Source organism: Lygodium microphyllum, chromosome 14 (genome assembly GCF_053477565.2).
Source record: "Lygodium microphyllum isolate KBCC chromosome 14, Lygodium_microphyllum_v1.1.10, whole genome shotgun sequence".
Taxonomy (NCBI): domain Eukaryota; kingdom Viridiplantae; phylum Streptophyta; class Polypodiopsida; order Schizaeales; family Lygodiaceae; genus Lygodium; species Lygodium microphyllum.
In genome coordinates this window covers 125,316,430-125,329,349 of record NC_141148.1, presented here as the reverse complement: position 1 = coordinate 125,329,349, position 12,920 = coordinate 125,316,430, and the positions used below count along the sequence as shown (strand labels likewise).

At 44.4% G+C, this 12,920-nt stretch overlaps 1 pseudogene; it reads right to left on the bottom strand.

The window, feature by feature from the left end:
• Window positions 1-7,356: 7,356 nt before the first annotated feature.
• On the bottom strand, window positions 7,357-8,572 carry LOC148026075 (uncharacterized; annotated as a pseudogene).
• Window positions 8,573-12,920: the final 4,348 nt, after the last annotated feature.

Here is a 12,920-nt window from a genome sequence, read left to right as displayed (position 1 = left end):
CTTGTCTTCATGAAAGACGACATCATGACTGCGTACTATTTTCCGCGCCTGCGGATCCCATAGGCGATAGCCCATCTCTCCTGACTCACCATAGCCAAGGAATATGCATTAAATGCTCTTTGGATCCAATTTACTCCTCTTGTCCTTGGGCACATGGCAGAATGCCTCACATCCAAAGACACGGAGATGCGCATAAGAGGGTGGCTTACCAGCCCAAACTTCCTCTGCAACCTGGAAATCCAATCCACTGGAAGGCGATCGGTTTATGACATGCACTGCCGTACTAACTGCCTCAGCCCAAAAACTCTGGGGTAGGCCTGCATGGCTAAGCATAGAGCGCACACGCTCCTGAATAGTCCTGTTCATGCGCTCAGCCAAACCATTCTGGGGTGGGGTGTAAGGGGCGGTCAATTGATGCTTAATACCCCTGTCATCACAAAACTGCTCAAAAGCATGCGAGACATATTCTCCCCCATTATCTGTCCTAAGGCATTTCAGCCTATAACCAGTCTGGTTCTCAACAAGAGCAAGCCATCTCTAAAAAACTGCCAAGACATCGGACTTTTGCTTTATGGGATAAGCCCACACTTTCCGAGAAAAATCATCAATGAAGGTAACGAATTACTTCGCGCCACCCATAGACATGCAAGGCATAGGCCCACAAACATCGGAATGCACCAATGCCAAGGGCTCACTCATGCGTGGCCTACCCGATTTCTTATGCGTAGACCTATTCTGCTTACCATAAAGACAATGATCACACGAGTCAAAACATGCATAATCCAAAGGCGGAAGATACTGCAAACCAGATAACATTTTCATTCCTTTCAAAGACATATGCCCCAAACGGGCATGCCAAAGTGATACATGTGGGATAGAGCCCACTGCCAAAACATGGTCTACAGAAGACCCAGATACAACAAGAGGATAGAGGCTGCCAGCCTTGGCGCCTCTAGCAAGCACAAGTCTGCCTTTGATAATCTTCCAGGCAGAATCCCCAAAACAGACATGAAATCCTGCATCATCCAACTGTCCTGCAGACATAAGACTACGCGTAAGCGCAGGTACATGACGTACATCCCTGAGCAAAAAGGAACTGCCAGTGGAAAACTGCAACTGAATATCTCCACAGCCCACAATATCAAGAGACCTGTCATCTCCAAGTCTGACTGATCCAGATATAGTACGGTAAGAGTGAAACCACTCACGGTAAGGCGTCACATGGAAGAACGCACCTGAATCCAATAACCAGCACTGTGCATACATACTAGGTGTCTCAGTCAAGTGTGAAGCATCAGAAGAACTAGCTGCAAGTATAAACTCATCACCACCATCGGACTCTTCAGTCTGCGTGACATTAATTTCCTCAATCTTGACGTTGGACTTCGCAGGTACTATGCTGCGATCAGAGGACTTCTCCTGCACTTTATCTTTCCCCTTATCCTTGCGCTTCTCATTGCGCAACTCATGACACTGTGGTCTAATATGGCCCTTTTTCCCACAATGATGACAAGTGACATTTGCATTGCATCCACGCGACTTACTACGCGACTTGCCACCACGAGATTTAGACCGACCCTTCTGCGAGTCACGGCCTCGGCCATTACCACGGTCATACCTGTCATTCCTGCCTCTAACTGTCAAAGCATGACTACCACGAGAGGCATCCAAGTTTTTGCGATTCACCTCTTCCTGAAGAAGAGCACTCTCAACATCTGCCAATTTTAGAGTAGCACTAGAGGCACAAAGAGCAGTGCGGAATACATCCCATGACTCATTCAGAGTTCCAAGCAAGAAAAGAGGAGTTACTTCCTCTCCAAAGGTGATATCCTGCGAAGTCAGGTTCTTCAGTATAGCATGGAACTGGCTCAAGTGAGCAGACATAGTCGCATTATCCTTCATGCGCAGATCCATAAGCTGCTTCAACCAGTACATCTGACTCGCTGGACTTTTCTTATCATAAAGATTCTTGATCTTATTCCATAGATCCCATGCACTCTGTGCTTCCTCAAATACATTATAATGTACCTGTTCAGTGAGAGACAATACAATCGTGGACTTGCATAGCTCATCAAGTTCAAGCCAGTCGTCATTGTCCATAGTTTCAGGCTGCTCCCCACTCAACCGAAGTGGCTTAATCTGAGATTTCTGCACCAAAACCTGCCATATTTGACTCTTCCAGTAAGAGTAGTTGGTACCATCAAACTTTGTAATGTTAAAGATGGCACTATCATGCGAAGATGACGCCATTATGCAGGCTAGAAATGCCCAAACAGTCCAAAATTGCTTGCTGTTTTACTGCAGAAACTGCCCAAAAATGACCAAAACGGGGTCCAAAGGGCGAGCAAAGTGTGCCAAAAGTGGCTGCCCACTTAGTACTAGGTGCGGTACACCAAATCAGGATATTTCAGCATGAAAAGTACACCTCAGTCCACCAATAACTGCTTGCTGTAATAAATTGCAGGTATGCAGTCTAGAGAGCAAACTGTCCCAAAATAGGATCCAATGTCAAGCAAACAATGCTAGGTCCAAAGCCGGCATGAAATGGACATAAGCAAGGCCAATGACAGTGAAAAGAACATGAGCTCAACACCAAGCATGTCAAAATAACATCTGCCAGTGAAAGGCACACCCCCAGACACTCTAGGCAAAGTGTTCCTGTAACTGCCAAAACCTGACACAAATAGGTATCTGCTCAAAGAGAAAGATCCAAATATGAGACTCAGCTCATAAGCATCCTGTGAACCAAGAGTACATCAATGCATATCCATAAAGATCGGAGTATGATCCCAAAGTCTCAATGTGTATGTAGCTGCTCAAGACATAAACTGCTCCAAATACATGTAAGTGCTCCAATAGCATGCAACTGTCAAAGGTCAAGAAAGCATGTAAAATGCTCCCACTGGCACAAAAGGCGTACAAAGCAAGCTCAGAAGCTCAAAAAACCCAAGAGAAAGCACCAGTGATAAGTGACCCTGTCAATGCATCAAGCGCATCCAAGAGAGCATGACATACATGAAGCACCGGTCGTATTAACCATGAAGCAATACATAAGCCCAAATAAGCTCTCGGTCAACTCAATGACATCCAAATAGCAACCAAGATCAGTGATCAAGTAAGCCGGGAATGCTCAAATGCATCCAAATCCAAGCTCCAAATGTCGGTATGGCATACACGAACCAAATAGCATATGTCACGAACCAAAGCATGTAATGCAAAAGCCTAACTGTCAAGCAGAGACATGAGGCATAGGCGGTCCACGAGCATGCCAAGTCGGTCCAAATGCTAGTGAAGACGGAGCTAATGCGAAGCTCAAAAGCATCCCATAATCTCATACATATGCTCCAAGTCGTCCCCAAATGTCAGAGATATCATGCCAAAGCTCAAAGCATACATCCGGTATCGGTAGGTAAGTGCCAAAGCATGTAAAGTACCTTCAGCCCACTGTTATTCTAGCATGTATTTACTATTCTAAACAGTAGATTTCAGCCCCAAATTCAAGCCAAAATCATGGTCAAACCAAATGCATACATCCCCAATACATCCGGGTAGGAAGTAGACCACATACGGGCATCAAACAAGGTAACCGAAGTAGAGTATAAGCATTAAATGCTAATGCCAAGTGTGGCTGCCCTGTTTCTAGCACTGTATAGCAGTAAATAACAGTCCCAAATCAGCCAATATTTCAAGCCAAAATCATGGCATAATCATGTGCATACATTTCCAAGGCACTAGGCATCATGTAGACCGCATACGGGCATCAAATAGCACAACCGGAATGGAGTATAAGCAACAAATGCTAATGCCAATGGTGCTGCCCTGTTTTCAGCCTGTTATGACAGTTTATGACAGTCCCAAATCTGAAGAAATCAGCCCCAAAAGATCAAGACCAATACCCAAAGCTTGAATGACATCAAACATGAAGTCTATAGCCCTCTTGATCAAGGTAGAGAGCAAGAAGCAATGGCCAAGTGTGGAGCTGAAGTAGATGAGTGCTCACAGCCTGGAAAAAATGATGCAATCTACCCTGTTGGTGCTGAACTTGCTGCTGCTCCACATGGGCTGAAAAGGGGGTAATGGGGGGCTCAATGATGGCCCAAGGTAGGCACATACCAAGCCATGAAGGCCCAATGCAAAGGGGAGGGAAGATATGAGCTATGGAGCTCAAGAAGAGTGGCTGCCCTTTGTTCCTGCCCTGTTTCAATCTGAGAATACACTCAAATGCCTGCAAATGCTGAAGCAATACCTCAAGGGCAAGGCCCTGATGAAGCTCAAGAAGGTCGGCTATGGCTACCGGGATGGAGACCCAATGCGTGAAGCGAGTCAATGCGAAGGTCGGGAAGCACTGAGTCGAGCTCGAGCAAGAGAATGCCAAGCTCTGATACCAGTTGAAAGGTGAGAAGGATCGAAGCTTGCACGCGAGCTATGGCGGGAGAGCAAGAGCAAGAAAGAGAGAGACAAGAAATGGGAACTCCAACAATCACAATGTGTGATCGGGCCTTCCTTTATTCAAACTGTCACTAAAAGAATAAAGAATAAAGTGACATGACGGGCGCCCGCCACCTGCAGTGTGCAGTGGCGGGTATTGTCAGTGTAGTAATACACGGGGCGGCACGGCGGAGGCGCCTTTACCCCCAACACTCTTTTCTCCGCTCTGTACCACTGGCATCTCACAAGACAGCGGTACCTAATGAAAATCCAACTCCTTTGCAGGTAGTGGTGCCTCATGCAAGGAGTCCCTGTTTCTCGGATGATTGACCCCAACAGTCATAAACTGAACAGCTCGCATACCATCTTTACTGCGTATCCGTGCATAAGCTGACCCGTCATCCATCACTTTCGTTTCCATTCTTGCTTCTGTAATGAAAGGCTGTCCAAGAATAATCGGATAAGAGCATGAATCCTGAACAAAGCAATGATAATCCTCTTCAACATTACCAATAGAAATTCTGATACTCGGACAAGCAGCATACATATCACCAGAAGTATTATTGGCGGCTCTCATGCGCCAGCCATGCTCTGCATCCATAGGCCACTTGCCACTCTCATAAACACCTCGAGCAATAAGATTAATCTCAGAACCATGATCAACTAAATTTGTTTCTCTCCAATCCTTACCATTGTCTCAGTGGTTGCTCTAGCCCAATGACTTCGTGAAAAATGGCTGCGAGGAATGAGAATAGGGGTATCATCATCTTCATACTACATAGGCTGAACTATTTTCTCTAGTTGCAGATTAACAGAAGCATTCTCAACCATCACTGCATCATCATGCTCTTCCCCAAGAGCTCCATGCCACAATCCCTGTAAAGCAGGTCCTTCCATCGCATGTCGTTTCCTCCGCAAAAGATCCTGCATTTGATCCTGTATTTCTCTTCTAGCAATCCCAAGAGCTTCTCCAACAGTAAAAGTAGCTTCACTATTCAAAATTCTTTAATGAAAAATCTTACTCATATCCGTCTGCATATCAAGGTCTGACAAGAGCTTGAATCCTGGCTCCTTTCTTGGTTGCCTCCTTTCTTTCATCTGCTTATCTCCCATAGGTTGTTCAGGACCTGTTTGAGCTGGAGAACTTGACATAGGTGGAGCTGTAATAGGTGGTGAAACAAAGTCACCCCCTCTAGTCTTTTTGGAGGTGCTGGGAGCCTCCTCATCTCTTCTTCTCTTTTCCTCAACCATGGCATCTAAACCCTGTGTTTTAGCCATATAAGCAAAAATAGAATACCTGTCAACAGGAGAATCCCATCCTGTTTCTCCTCGGATGCTGGAGCCCACACAAGTCATAGTAGATGCCAAGCCTTTAATAACATCATCTACAGATAAGGGCACTGGAGCAGCAGGAACTGGTGGATTCACAGCAGGAGGAGTAGGCTTAAACAAAGAAGTTGCAGCAGGGGTAGAAGAAGAAGTCTCCAAGGATTTTTCAGGAACTGATCCTGTATTACGATGCAATCGTACTCTCCTGCGCTGCTTCTTAACAAGAGCATTCACAGCATCAATGACATGTCTCCACTCGGTCTTTAAACCTGAATCAGTAGCTTGATCTTCCAAAAGATCATCCAACTTTTCCTGTAAATCAGCATCTGTAGCCTATAAAAATAACTCCACTTTCTGCATCTCCAAAGCTTGCTGCTCAGTCCCATCCAACTGATCATAGAGGCTTTCAAACTCTCGCAGAAGAGCGGTAACAAAAAGTCCCTTATTAGGCATAGAAACCCATGCTAAAAAATTTCTGCAATTCATAAGACCTGTATCCTCCAGGAAATATTCATCTTTTAATGCCTTCTTAAATTCAGCCCAACCTGCATGTGTTTCTTGAATTTCTGCAATTCGGCCTTCAAGAGCGCGCACCACGATCCGCAAGAAGTAGCGGCTCCAAACATCTTGAGAAACCCCAAAAAACTTTATCTTTTCTTCATACAAATGCAGGTAAGTTGACACTTGCTGGCCATTAAACTACTTCATCTCCTGTTGGACAGCTTTCAAGGCATCCATAGCATCACTGTCACGTTTTGCGTGAGCTTGCTGCTGCATATACATGGTAAATGACTGAAACAGGTTCTTCATGACATTATCATCTGTCATCTCTTCTTGTGAGTCTCCCATCTTGCTGAAAAATGACACAGCACTTTCACATCGGGTTCACCAGAAATGTCGTAGATTTCATGTAAGGGCTGTTGAACACGGAGTTCAAGTTGCAACAAGGAAAGAGGCTAACAAGAAGAAATCGAATTTTTGATGCCAAAGTTCACTATATTCCTTGCCAAGTAAATTACACGAGGTCCATGTTCAGAAAAATCTGTAGTATCTCGTAATCTATTTTGCATTCAGGTGTATGAAGTCAATTTTGCCATTGGCACATAGACTTGAAGAGTTTTGCTAGAAAGAGTTCTGCTGGGCAGGAATTCTGAGCCTTTTCTCGATCTAATCATTGAGCAATCAACCCATAAGTCTACCCAACATTCAGCACCAGTTTAAGACTGTTCTCAACATTCAAATTTCAGCAAGAGATTGCCACAAAAGAAGACAATAGCAGTGGACAGCAAAGAAGGCAACACCTTCAACGGAATTAAGACTGAAGAGGGAAATGGGTTAAGGTTATATATCTCTGTGCAAACGAAGATGATGGCTCTTGGTGGAAACTTAGAGTTAGCCATGTCCTGCCATGAGCAAATTGCAGCTCCAAGTCACAGCTTGCCTTGTCTGAACTTCATCTTGGGGTCTTCCAGAACATTGAGTAGGTCAGAAGATACCGGCAGTGATCTTGTTGACTTGTTTTAAACAAGTTCCAGGAGTGATGCACCAGCCTTGGCATATGGAAGAGGCAGAGAGAAAAGAATCGGTTGCTGAAGTAGACTAGTGATAGCCTTCACAAGAGATTCCCCATTCAAGTCTTCCAAGATCAGGTTTCTTCCCAGTTTGTGCCTCTGTCCATGCTTTTGCAATAGTTCTTTTCATATCTTCATCACCTTCTTCATACATGTTCTTTATCATGTCCATCAGTCCAGCCATGGGATCCTTGTCAGCTTCCAACTTAAGCTTCAGCTTGTCTTCCTTGAAGTGCAGATGAGGCCAATTGCCCTTGTCAGCCTTCTTGAGTGTGATTATGATTCGATTGGGCTTGACAACAGTAGTACATTTCTCAGGTAATATAGGTTTTCTTAATTTGGATACACCACACCGATAATTTTTGCCAGACACATCATGAATCTTGACATCAAAAGAAGTAGACTTGAAATCTGTGATAACATTTTCCTGGGAAGCCCCTTCAAGGAAAATATATAGCTTCATTGTCTCACCGTCTTAATCCCAGCTGAAGCTAGACAAGGTTGTGTATCGAATTTTCGGTGTTGATGGGACCTTAAGGAGGGGTACAGGTGTTGAGTGATTAGATGAAGTCGTAGCCTGAGCTCTTTCTAGGCTTTGAATCTCTGCTGAGAGTAGGATTTGGACGCGAGGCCGTTTGGCCTGGCTAAGCAAAGCTTTGAGCTCTACGACATCCTCGGATAAGTCCAATAGAATCGAGCAGCCCTGTTGATTGTTCAGGATGTTGCGCCTTCTTCACCTTGTGTTTATGCATCGCTATTACAACGACGACTGTCTCTTCCTTGTCCAGAAGCAATCCATTAGAGGAGATTGAAGCGATTTTCAACAGTTCTTGTTCAATGATCAGGAGATGAGACTCGTGTGCATCCTCGAGAACAACGACGATGGCCGAGCTTGCAGATCGTTTATGCCAGCAATGCTAAAGCTCGCCGTCTTGCTGTACTCGTCTATTTCCTTTGCACATCCTCCACAGCTTCAAGTCAAAGCATTTGGCCTTCTTCCTCTCGACTTCCTCTTCTGCAGCTTTGTCATCACCTTATAGCATCGTCTCCTCGTTTTCTTAGATTCCATGGTTTAGTTGCCCTGTACGTTTTTTCAAAAACTCCATCACAAAAGCATATCCCTCCTCTTTACTCTTGCGTCCCCTGCTCACTTTAGAACAATAGCTTTTAAAAGCCAGCATTCCCCCTCCCGCACACAACTCTGGCCCATTCTGGATTTTAGCCAGTCGATGCCTCCAAAACATGTCACAGTGTCTGCTGATCCCATCTTGTACATAGAAGCCCCAGCAGTAGTCTCGACAAAAACCAAAAAAAACTGATTTCCCCCCAAAATAATCAAAAGCTACACTTTTCTTTTTTTAACACTCGTGTCTATTTTTCCTCCCAAATCCTTGTTTCTCCTTCTTCCACGACTTCCTCTCTTTTTCCAACAGCATCCCCTCAATTAGATTCCCTTTTCTCTTCTTTTAGCTGAGCAGAAAAGAAAAACTCCTCTTTGACAATAATAACTCTCATTTCTTTACACCCATAGAAGATCTATGCACCCACTTTAATTTTGACCTTAAGGACTAACGTAGGGTATCTTTGGAGTCATGAATTGCCCCCCCGTTAACAGTCAGCTTTACAATGATCTGCGCACAAACTTCGATTTCAGCCTTGAGGATTGGGTGGCAAAATGCTCCCTCGGTGCTTCACTAGTGCTGTCAATAGCCCCATTGAAGGATTCCTTTACTTGCTTAAGCAACTTTTGAGAGACTTTCTTCAACTCTATTTCATTAGATGATCGGCTTCCACAAAGCTTCATTTGTTTCCACAATTCCCTGCACTTTTCTGAGAGATCATCATTGAAATTATCAGCTTGCTAATGTCCTTTGGCATCAGTTTTCCATATTTTTCTAACACACACACATCATGCATCCAAACAAAATCATACACATGCACTAAGGGAATATATACATTGGATGCAGATTATCGAAATGCATCACACAAACAATGAATCACACGCAGAAAATAACACAAATGTACAACAAAAGAAATGGAGATGTATATGACTCGGATGCACAGCAGCACGACAACGCAATGTTTCATCCTCACTTGAGGATGTGCTCATTGACTCACCAGCTTGCACGGCACTAAATGATGACGACACCGACATGATTAAACCTAATTCATGACAACATCAAAATATTTGTCATTAATATGTTTACATAAGATCTTAATTTTAAATACATAAAAATCATCATAAATACATTAAAACTTATGATAAGAATTCACTATCAAAACTTATCTTAAAAACAAAAAATTATAATAAATCCCAAATGCGCGTCTATATCCACGTTTAACTACGCGTCTATATTCGCGTCTATACTCGCGTCTGTCTAAACAATAGACGCACATATACACGTGAAAATAGACCCACACGTCAAAATTCAAACCATACTCAAATCATTTCTTTTCAAACTGCGCCTTTCCTTTCTTGCGTTTTTTACGGTTTTGAAGCTTGAGTTTAGCCGACATGCAGTCTCTTCATGCCTCACCTCCTCATGACTCACCTCTTCTTTTATTTCAAACACACAAGAAGGGAAAAAGGAAAGCCAAGGAGAGGAAGAAAGAGAGAACAAGAAGAAGCAACAAGCAAGCAAGCAAGCATTAAGGGAGGGTAACTTACCAAGGAAAGGAAGAAGGAGAAGGAAGAAGCACCACCACCTGCCACACCAAACACCCAAGGTGAGTCTCTCTCTCTCTCTCTCTCTCTCTCTCTTTGTTTCTCTCTTCCTCTCTCTGCTGTGTCTGTTTATTTAGGATTTGTGATTCCATTATGTATTGCATTTTGTAAATCATCAATGGTGGTCGTCGGCCTAAAATTGGTCGACTGGCGCGTCTGATAGCGCGTCTACATCTTAGTGTAGACGCAGACATAGACACGAAAAATGTTTACTCTCAGAGCGTCTGAGGACGCGTCTTAGAGCGTGTGTGCTGGCGCGTGTGCTCTGCAGTGTACACGCAATGATACACGCACTGCACAGAAGGTTGACCTGCAATCTACACGCGATTATACACGCGCATTGACCTGGGATGTGCATCTGACAGCGTGTCTGTGCTGCATCGTAGATGCGCAGATAGACGTGCTGGACAGAGTTCACTCTACAGTGCGTCTGAGGGCGCGTCTAACCTACAATTTAGATGCGGGGATACATGCGCCAAGTCTCCCAATTCTGATAGTAAACAATATATTTTTGCAATGATGAATGTGACCAATCCTATGTTTGTATTTATCAGTTTTCTTGTTTAAGAGAAGCATTAGCACTTAAGTGTTATACTCAATGTCTAAAGAAAGCTCTTTGAAAATGTAGGTAATATATGATTTTTTGTATGCAAATAAATTTGTCTTTTTCCTGTGTTTTTTTTTTACAGATGTCGTATCCTGGTTCATCTAGCAATGACCCAGATGTGGATTGCATGAATGATACATTGGCCTCCTTTGGTAGGGGGCTCAATGCATTTTTTGGAGGTTTTCCTAGTAGGGAAGACTTCATGGGAGAGATGACCAAACACCTTGGCCGCTCTCCCACAGCGGACAAGGTGTTCAGTGTCATGTCTGGGACGCCTCTCGCATCTTTGCCTGGCACTACTTCTCCCAAACTCCACATGCAGGTACTCCACATACAGGTACTCCATATGCAGGTACTCCATTTGCAGGTACTCCACGTGCTCCACGTGCATCGGCTGAAGCACAAGCATCTGCAGAAGCTCGTGCGTCCAGTGAGGCAGAGGGCAGTCGACAGAGAGGGAGGAGAGAGAGTCGAGGGGGAGGACGAGGCTTGTGTGGGGGTTGCCTAGGAGGTGGCGAGCGATCACCCTCACCAGTAGATCACGTAGAGGAGGTTGTATGCCAATACTATAGAGTTACAGATGCTGGTGGCATCTTTCATGATGATGAGGGAAGGGATGTAATAGCGTACATGAGGAGAGTCGTGCATGCGACGTATAAAGATTGTTTCATTGCCTTCAAAAATCAGAAAAGCAGCTTGTGGTGGCAGGAGGTGTTGAGGGCAGTCTATAGGAGGTACCCAAATCCTGAGGGTCAGCGATTCTCGGATGATTGGGGATGTACAAAAGTGAGGGATATGCTTCACAACAAAAGATCCCACCTCATGACATGGGCTAGGGACTCACTGCGGAGGCTGGAGGAGGGGCGTGGAGCCTATAGCCAACCACCTATGTGCCACCGCATAGAGTGGAAGAAAGCCAAGAAAAAAGCAGCTGAGAAAGTGAAGAGTCGCTAGCACGCAGAGGTGCTGTCATATTGCTGCGCATTTGAGGTGTGAAAACCACACAAAAGTTGTGTGTGTGATTTGATACTTTGTACATACTTAGTTGTTATGTTTGCTCTTTCATTCTATGCGGGAAATATAGTGAAGAGGAGTTTGGTGCAAGAGGAACTTATCCGTAATGCTTTGGTTGACATGTACGCTAAATGTGACATGAGTGTAGAAGAACATGGAGTTTTTGATAGATTGGTAACTCGAGATGCAATCTCATGGGCAGCACTCATTTCAGGATATGCCGATTATGGGCTTGCAGATGCTGTTACACTTGTTCTTTGTATAAAGGCTTGTGGTGATAGAAAAGCTTTGGAATCAGGTTGAGAAATAAACACTGAAATAGTGAAAATTGGGTTGGAAAGATGCCTTCATCCAGGCAGCACACTAGTGGACATGTATGCCAAATGTGGATCGTCTGCAGAAGCACTGCATCTGTTTGATCAAATGCTAAATCGAGATGTTGTTGCTTGGATGGCAATGATTGCAGGATATGTTAAAGTGGGGCTTAGTCACAAAGCCCTAAAATATTTTGAACTGCTAGAGCTTGAACGAATCTCTCCTGATGTTAATCTGTTTGCCTGAGGTTTGAAAGCTTGTGGGAATACAGGAGCTATTTGTAGTGGTCAGAAGTTCCATGCCAAAGCAGCCATTAGGGGTCTCGAAACAGGGCTTTACTTGGGTACTACCTTAGTGGATATGTATGCCAAGTGTGGCTTTCTTCTGGAAGCAAAGGCTGTGTTTGACAGACTACCAGTCCGAGATGCAGCATCCTAGGCATCACTTATGTCAGGATATGCTGATTATGGTTTTGATGAGGAAGTTTTAAAATGTTTTGGAGAGATGCAACAAGGGAGCGTACCTTTAGATGCTCTCATATTTATTTGCTGTCTAAAATCTTGTGGGGCTTTAGGAGCCTTAAAAAACAGGCTGTAAAGAGGAGCTGGAACATGGGGCCAGGTAACATTGCACCCATCATGTGGGTGCTCGTCTGACTCGACCTGTGTTGTGTAGCATAATAATCTAGTCAAGGTATAGTCAACCTGCCTTGCCTTCCACCGGGCAACCATGTCTTCAGATCTTCAACAACCACTTGTCCGCCCCAAGAGGAAGATTACTATTGTTGACTACCTGGTCAAGTTCTGATGGATCCTAGTGATCTTTGTGGTCCTACCCATCTCATTCGCACACCAAGAGCGGGAAGGGACACAACCCCAGAAAAATAGGCCGCTTTCAGAAGCTTTTCTGGGAGGGAAGCCAATTTGGGAGG